At 31.8% G+C, this 9905-nt stretch overlaps 1 pseudogene; it reads right to left on the reverse strand.

Moving 5' to 3' along the window:
- Positions 1 to 1770: 1770 nt before the first annotated feature.
- On the reverse strand, positions 1771 to 4154 carry LOC134251485 (uncharacterized; annotated as a pseudogene).
- Between the last annotated feature and the right edge of the window lie 5751 nt (positions 4155 to 9905).

The following is a 9905-nucleotide window of genomic DNA, read 5'->3' on the forward strand; positions in this document are numbered from 1 at the left end:
GTCTAGTGCTACCAGGGGCCTGTCCATCGCAAACCACGTGGGTCTTGTGCCTTATTTTCATGCACTAAAGTCTCTCTACAGAATGTTACAGAGTATGTAAACTGTCGTACGGAAATTCTTTATTAGAGAGTAACCATTTCCATGTTATGGTGTGTGACAGAGACCGTAGCGTGTGAGCGAACTATGGGGGCCCATACGATACATCTCTAAAACCAGTTTTGTGAGTTATATCACTGGGCGGTGACCCAAGTTAAACATTTTAGTACATGATTTAAAGTCATTATATGAATTGTGAATTTGGAAATAATTTTGAATATTTAGTTTTATTGAAAAACATTTCAAAGTGTTGAGCCTAGTGTCGGACCATTGTCTCTGGAACCCGAGAGGAAACCCAGTGTACAACGCAGCCCCTTTTCAATTAACATTGTTCCATGCAGCCATACAAAAAGGAAACTGGAAAAAGTTTATTCCTAAAGGATTTCCGCACCTAAGGAAGGACCAGGGCAAACGGGACCAATTCATACTAAAGGGACATGCGCACCGACTGACGTGGACCAGGACCATTAACAAAGACATTTTCAATTTATTTTATTTTGTACATTTTTGGTTAATTTTCTTTGTTAAAATTTTTGTTTATTTTGTTCTTTAATTTTGTTATTAAATTTTGTTAAAATTCTAAAGTTCTTCTTTTTATTTCTGTAAGTTCAGCAGGGGTACAACCCAAACCCTCGCAGTCACAGATCTGCGTTTGGATAAACGTTCGACATAATTTCTCTGTGATGTTATTAAGGGTCGACGTGCGTTCAGTGGATTATATACATGCCGTTGAGTTTGCAAAATAATGCATTTCACACGTTAAAAGTCACAATCAGGCAAATTTAAAGCATGAATGTCACAAATGTAAATATAAGTAATAAGGTATCATTTTAAAACATCTATTGGGTTGTATAATACGGGTTGATACGAGATTAAATTAATCATAAAGTTTTATGGAATTTAATTTCGCATATCCTTGATCAACTGAGACTGAGTACGTCTGATAGTGACTTGTCTGTTTATTATACAACAATTCATATAATGGATTTGAATATATATATATATATATATATATATATATATATATATATATATATATATATATATATATATATATATATATATATATATATATATATATATACAGAAGTTAATTTTACAAATCAAGTTTAGATAAAATAATATTTGATTGATTTTCTTCATTACATAAAATATTCATTCCTTACAAAAGAAAAAAAATGTTGCTTTGATGGTGGATAATGCATTTACCTTATAAGATATAATATACAAATATTTTTTGTATTACTTTTATTTATATTTGATTAATTTTCTGGGATTCATTGAATTTTGTTTGAATTCATCCACAAAAGACATGCGGAATGATAAAAAAAGTGAGATCACTAATGTCTAATACCTAACTTTCTTAATTTTTGTAGTGAAATACAAATCAACTGGCATCTTTGAATATAAATTTCTTTAAATAGATTAACCTCCATCCAAAATTCATCTCTCTATAAAGGTCACTTTTGATGGATCTCGTAGTTGACTGCTTAATACAGGTTTGACTGTAATTATGATAAGCAATGGTGCCTCTTTTAGTTTATTATAGACTAGTGATTAGCTTTATAATACATGTAATAAAACAGACAGAAAAGAAAACATGAAATCGGAAGAGGATATATAAATGATAAATCTCTATCAGGTGAATTTTTATAAATATCACCTGACATTTAATTAATTTAGGGAATCCATTCCATGGCAAACTCTCTGTATTCTCATTTCTGTAGCTGTCTGTATGTTGTGGTATGGTATTTGTATGAGAGATTGTTGGTATGAGTATAGAGCAGACTGGAGGTTCCCTGTCACCTGTTGACAGATCCCCAGAATCTGCCACGATATGTCTTTTTCAATTAAAGGTATATGCTGTCCCTGATCATAGTGAACTAGGGTCTGTAGATTATCTAGAGCTGTTTGTGCTCGCATTGTGTCTACATGTCTGTAGCACAAGATCTCTAGCATGTATAACAGTATCAAAGGTGGGATTTCTAATACAGGCCAGTCTTTTTGTAGAGCATACTTTTGTTCAGGTATCAGTTCACTGATGTAATGGACTCTATTGTGAAGTCTGATATTCCATACTACAGCCTGTCTCATCTTTGTAGACCAGGACTGTCCCCCTACAGCCTCAATATACCCCTCTGTATGGTCTTTACCTATACATCACATATGGCTGTGCTAACTTGACCTTGATCATCTCTATAATATTTAAAACTTCCACATATTTAAATGTCTTGTAATAATACATTGCTATGTACAGCAAATCTGTAATACAACCAAACTTGGCTGCTAATTTCAGCATGTGACAGGACATTTTGTCAGCTCTATAACTCAGTTTGTTGTCAGATGTGTGAGTTTCTATATGTAATATAAAAGCTGTGTACTGAAGGTTCATAGCAGTCATTTTCTCGAGTATGATGACTTGATACTGTGTCAGGAGGGGTGAACCTATCATCTGTTCTATTGTATGTAGATATCTAATGCAGCTTTGTTTGTTCAATTTGCCTGGTATTACAGAATGGCGTAGTATTTCATCAACTAGATATCTATCAAAATCATCCTCAGAAATCAGAGTATGATCACTTGTACAGATGGATTTTCTGGGGTTATAGAGGACATCTATAATATAAGACCTAATGGAGGGACTATGTAGCAGGAATGCTAAACCCTTTGCATACAACTCTGACAGTCGTATGAATAATTGATGTTGTTTGACGCCATTTATTTTATTTAGAAACATATTGTTGCCTGGAATGAAAAAGTTAGGACAGACCCCCTCATATACCCATTTGAGGATGAGTTTAAAACAGACCCAGAAACCCCCAAGGAGATTTTGTGGACACCAGTAAGATATTGTATTTTGTTGAATCACCCAGAAAACTGCTGTTTTCATGTGATATGAACACAGTAATTTATCATCGTCACCTACTCCATTGTTAAGTATTTCTGTTAAGATCAATTTAAGCAAGCCGTAAGTTAAGAATTGACAGTGATTCATTACATACACAAGTTTTTGTTCTGCTTGGGAGAAAGAAATTCTCCATTCATGATCTTCATGATTTCCTAGCTTATGTCCAATTGCTACAAAGTGACATCCATTGTTCACTATATCACTAACAACATGAGGCTTGGGCCATGAGTGACATCTATCTATCCATGGGTAGGCAGATGGAGGCCAAAATTCACTGACAAAACAGTGGGCATCATCAAGTTCTATTGTTCCAAATGTAGAGCTGACACAGGGTCCATGTTCAGCGGTATAAAAAGGTAGAAATGACTCTGATAAAATGATCTGTCTGTGTTTAGAACTAGATATATAATATCTGGTTTTCATTCTTACACACGCTCTCCGGATAAATCTGTTTAAACTTGGTGACAGTAAATATAACAAAGTAAATCCTGGTGGACTATCAGAACAGTCACAGAGGATCAGTGTTTGTCTGTGTGTGTTGTAATACTGAGACTGAGATAATTCCCAGATCACACGGTGATTATTGGGCCAGTACATAACGTCTACATCTGATCCTTTTAGTCTGAATCCTTCTCTGTCACTTCCACTCACCATATTTCTTAAATTATCATTTGTTGTCACTTGATTAACAACCTTCTCTGTGATATCCATAACATCTCTCCTCATGGCCACCAGGTGTGAGTTCCCCACTATGTGGCTCAGTCCCACAAACACCGACTCTGACATGCGTTGTATGGCTTTAGTCCTGAGAATGATTAAAGTGGAATTTCACTTTTGTTAAACTATAATATAATTATTATAAATGAAAATGTTTACATTCATAAATCATTAAATAATACTTCCTCAACTGAATCATTTATTTTTCAACTCAATTAAATTATTTATTTCTTTTAAATAGTGAAATTTATATCCAAAAGTGTCCAGGATATATATTATGTTTTAAATTCAGTGATGTAAAACGTTAAAAAACATTTTACTGTAAACAAATTCCACTGATATCACTGATTCATATGATTTAGGAATTGTTTTTAGTGTAATAAATTCTTGTCATGAAAACTTACATTTGTGAGGTTCTATTTATGGATTCCATTTTCAGTGGTAAATATTCCTTTTTGCTAATGTGTAGGCTAGTGTGAAGTCACAGATTTATCCTGAGGTGCAAAGACAAGGAGCTTCCTCTGGATAGGTATTGGGGTCAAGCTCAGACACTTACAATTCTAATTTGACAATTGAATATCATATTGTAGACGTATCTCATATCATGATGAGTAACTCTGCTTAGGAAATATGGAAACTTCCTTACTGAATCAAATTAGATCAAAATGTTGAAAATGTTTTTTTTAAAAAATGGTTTGTCAAAATGTTGAATTTCCTGCTTACTCAATATAACTCAAGTTAACAATTTCGATTCCTGCATGTATTATGTTGCTTTCGAAAAAAAATTTCTGATGCAGATTTGTAATTGATAACACTTTAACTTTGGCTTAAAATATTTTCTTCTATGGGATTAATTCTGTCCTTGAGGCAAAAGTGTAGGTAGTGTATGGTTTGCTAAAAAAAGGTCAATTTTGAATTATGTATACATTCTCTGAAATATTGATTTAAAATAATCTGTGCATTTTATTTCCGGAAATGTGCATAGCATTTCCGACATTTTTTTTTAATTTCAATTCCATTTTTTTTGTTTTCACGTCCGACATAATTTTCTTTTCATTTCCGGAATTTACCTGTGCTGCAATTCAATGTTTTCTAAGTAAAAGAAATTGGAATTTTAAATGTTTTTATACAAAAATATTGATAGAACATAAAACAAAAATCTCTATACACATATGCATATATACATGCAGCACTTAAGTCTAGTAAAAAAAGGTTTAATGAGCATAAAACTTTTTTACCACATTTAATGTGCACTAAATTAAATGTCAGTGACAGCACCATACTTATGTCCAATTCACTGATATGATAACAAAATCTTATTTCAATGATATATTTATGATTTATTTCTTTAAATTTTTATACGTAAACTTTAGGTACTACATATGTATTTGAAAACTGTCGGAAATGGAAACAAAAAAAAAACTGTCGGAAATGATAAGTAATAATTACCCAGTATTCTGGAAATGAAATGCAGCCAAAATAATGTTCATACTTTATTTTGGTTAAAATACTGTACACAATGATTTATGATAATGCTATTGAATTCTTAAATCAAGATTTATATTAAGATATTATTTTCATGATTACTTTTTTTTTTAAATTATTTATTTTGTTTTTTTTTTTTTTTTTTTTTTTTTTTGTTTTTGTTTTTTTTTTTTTTTTTTGTTTTTTTTTTTTTGTTTTAGTACAATTAATCCCTTGGGATTAAATATCTAGCCTGCTGCAGAAAATTTAGAGGCTTATCTTTATCTGTCACATGAAGATTAATGAACACCTTTGTCTGCAACTGATGTTTGTTTTGAAGTTGCTTGTATTATATATATTCATTATACCTCTGTGTATTTTTTCTATATAAAAATAAGACGAATAAACATGCTATTTTTTCTAAAGAGTCTCTACCGTGAAATAGTTTTTGTGCTATTGGCCCATGGTGAATAGTCCTCAAACTATTCAACGGCAGCATTCGATTTCCCTCGCTTTTCATCTCGGAAAACTTCTGATTTTATATGGATTGCGATGTATATATTATGACGTAACAAAAGTAAAGTCAGCATCGATATAATAAAACACCTATTTACTGGCTACGAGGAGAATAGCAATTTATCGTCCCCCTCGACAGCAAACTATTTCCCTCGGCTGCGCCTCGGGAAATAGTTTGCTGTCTTGGGGGACGATAAACTTGCTATTCTCCTCATAGCCAGTAAATAGGTGTATATATATATATATATATATATATATATATATATATATATATATATATATATATATATATATATATGTGTGTATATATCATCCATTATCGTGAAATAATTAGGATGAATATACCTAGACCCTTTCTATATTTGCAATTGAATAAGTTAATATGAAGACGATTTAGTGAATATTTATTGCAAATAAATCTGCAAAAAATATATTTCTTAAGAAATTTCAGCTTTTCACCAAGTCTAATCATTATGATATTTTCAAATATTTATACACATGTACATCTATTAAATGAAATATATTTTATTTGACAGAATTATGAAATTATTCTCTAAACAAAAAAATAATTTTCTTGAGAAATAAACTTTTATTAATCACATGATTTTTCTTACTTATTCCACAAAAAAGGCTACCGAACAAATATCTCGTAATTATAAGTGTTTATTGATGTTACTCAATCATTTTAGAAAATAAAAAGATATTACTGTTTTTTTTCTCTTTCCAATTAATGTTATATTAATAGTTCTTAAAAATACTCAAATGTGTATTTTTAATGGTTACAGAAAATAAACATTTTGAATCAATATCAGGATTTATACTCTGGCCTCGTAATGCTTTTTGAAGACCTTGCAGGCCTCTACATAAAACTTCGGTGATCAAATAATGAAGGCTTTTGTGCAATTCTAGGTCGATAAAAATAAAAGAAAGATAGAAATAAAGAACGTGGTCAATCTTATTAATGCAGTTATCAAACAAATCAAAAAGCGAACATTGTTTAATACCCATACAACATAAATTTAATGAACTTTGGAATTTTATTTTGCGCAAAACATCGGGATCTAACTCTTATATCTTAAGTGCAGTCATCCTTTAGCCAAACCGGATGTGATTTTGATTCTTAGGCAACATTTTCGCCTCACACCAGGTTAACAGAGCGTTAAATTGTCCTGTATTGATTTTAGAAACACAGTTTGGCAGCAGATAGGTCAATTTCCTATTCAGTGGTGCATGGTATTCAACTATAATTACAACTTTGTAGTAATAAGAGCGAGTGTTGGGTCTTACTGCATAGAGATTTTTTGTGTGAATTTTCATTTTGAGGGTGTATCATTTCCTTGACTCTTTGCTTAAAATTCTGTTGAGATACTTACAGGAAATGTTCGCAACATCAACTTAAATATGCATCATTTATCGGGAATTAAAGAAATTATTTATAGTTTGCATTTGAACTTTAAAACTTCAAAATGATAAGTGAACACTTAGAAGATTGATTAAGTGTATATTCAAGAAGTGGTGCGAATCAGATGTGGATACTCAAAAATTCCAAGGAACTTTTGGACAATTAAAATCACAAGAATTTACCAAAATCAACAGCTCAATAGGTTACATGTACGACTTTTTAACTTTATGGACAACCATTCCCCACGATAAATTAATGTCCATGATTTTTTTTATATCTTTGACAGCTGCTTTTTCAATAAAAATGGAACTCGTAAATTTACTTACCTCGTCATTGGACATTTGCAATTTTTTTTTGTTAAAACACATTCTGATTGAAAATACAAGTACTCTGAAGTTGATATAAAAGAGATACTTGAGTTTCTGATTGACAATATCTTATTGGTTTTTAAAGACCAGACCAGGTATATAATTGGTAGCAATTATGTCTGGTTATTAGCAGACCTATTTTTATATTCATATGAAGCAGAATTTGTGCAAAATCTTCTACGTGAAAAAAAGAAAACACTTGCTGTGGCCTTCAACTAGACATATAGATTTCCAATAAACGTATTGCCAATTAACAATGATAATAATTTCCATTCCTACGTCGATACTGTGTATCCTAGTGAACCTGAGATAAAAGATACCACAGAGTCTCTCATACTTGGATATTTTACTTGAAAAAGACTTTATAATGGTAATCTAACAAACAAGCTATATGATAAAGGTGATCACTTTAGCTTTTCAATCGCCAACTTCCCTTACTTATGCGGCAGTACACATTCATCACCTGCATGCGGAGTATTTAATGAGTGTTGTTAGAAAAGTTTGCAGACACATTGTATTACAAAAAATCTATTATGTACTGTGAAGTAAAACCAATTTCTGAAAAGAATTGTTCATTGGTATGTCAAAAATCAGGTCATCATACTAAAAGTATAAACATTTATAATGTTTTTAAAATGTTCTTGGGATTCACGGAGTAATTACTTAACGTAATGCGACGTGACAATCAAATTTTAACCCGTAAGCTTTTTCGAAGTTCTATAAATCTTTCATTTCGTAATATCTTTTTATCTTTTTCTATTTAAAAATTGAATATGTACATCAAGACATGTTACTTTTCTACTATAATGTCTTTTGTACTGATTCGGATATTATTGAAATTTTAAATCTATGCTGTTGATCGATCAGGTATGGTGACTATGCAAAACCATATAGGCACAACGCAGGGTCCAGTAGTCCATGCGATAAGGGGGTATTGAAGTATCGATACAGTTAATTATTCAAAATGTTAATCCTTCCATTTTTATAAAGCTACAATCATTTGAAAACCTTTGTCCTTTGTATGTGTAAGTAAGTTTAAAGTCATCATTTCGCAAGTTCTATGGTCGATACAATGACCTTGTCAGCAAAAACCATTTATCATTGATTCAAACGCTGACTGACCTTTTCCATACTTATTGTCAACCCATTATTTAAACACAGAATTGACGACGAAATATGCCGTTATTTCTTGTTCATGACAACGAGCACACGGTGGGGTGTGAGGGGTCGGCAGGTAATGTTCACTCCTCCATGGCACCTGATCCCACCTCTAATGTTTTGGAGATCCGTGTTTGCTCTGCTACTGTTATGTGAATGTTTAATGGACTTTGAGATTGAATACTGTTAGTTATTTTTATATCCATCTTGTTATAACTTATACACGTTTAGATCAAGTACGGAAAAATATTTTGTGGTAGAGGAAAATGATTTTTTTTAATTGCAATACATTTTGTAGAATACTGCTAAGTTTGGCGTCCAAGAAATCAACGCAGGATACTTTTAAAGTGTCATTTTGGTCAGTAAGATATGTGCTTGCTGATACCAAAGAAGATGGGCATGCTTGACATGCGATGTAAAGGACTCATGTGTGCAAAGCTTTCATTGTAATGTATACTATTTATTCGGCTGCCAGACTTAACAATGCTACGCACATAAGAATATGTTTAGATTTACATTGAAGTACATATCTATTACTTGTAAATGTATATAATTTATTCAACGTAATAGTAATGAAGACACAGTAGCCCTTCACAAAAAAAACCAAGCAGGAAAATCAAGAAAAAGGGTATATGAAGGTTGTCCAAACGTTCGTGGGCAATAACGTTTTTGTGAAAGTACTAGTAAATGCTACTATATATACTCTGTATATCTGATATATCGAAATAATTCTTATAAAGAAACAATGTATATGATATATTGATGATGTTTCTGTAGCTGTTGAGTAAGCCAAAGTACATGTACCGTACATATTAGCTGCAGATCTGTTGCGTTATGGCTTTATATGTTTGTTTTTTACCATAACGCTACAGATCCCGTAATGCAGAACCGGTGCAACTTTCGCACAATATTTTCTGCGCACTTTTGGTGAAAGTTTCTCCATTTTCCAGAATTGGAAAAACATTACTATCTTTCATACCCTAATTCTAGACACATTATTTAACTAATCTGTATATATTATCCATCTCCCAACCCTTTATAGTCGTCTATAAAAGTGATAAACTCGTTTGTTTAAAATTATTTGTTAGACTGCTGAAAAAATTCACTTCAAGCGAGTTTATTGCCTATAAAGACAAAAATAAATGGTTGGGAGGTGGACAAAATATAAATATTGGCTACAGAATGTCTAGAATTAGGGCACGAAACGCAGTAATGATTGACCAATGCTAGAAAGTTGAGAAATTCTACCCAAAATTGCACAAAAATACTGCGCCAT

Source organism: Saccostrea cucullata, unplaced genomic scaffold, assembly GCF_032062105.1.
Source record: "Saccostrea cucullata isolate Sc308-1 unplaced genomic scaffold, CSIRO_AGI_Scuc_v1 ctg1633, whole genome shotgun sequence".
NCBI classification, from domain to species: Eukaryota; Metazoa; Mollusca; class Bivalvia; order Ostreida; family Ostreidae; genus Saccostrea; species Saccostrea cuccullata.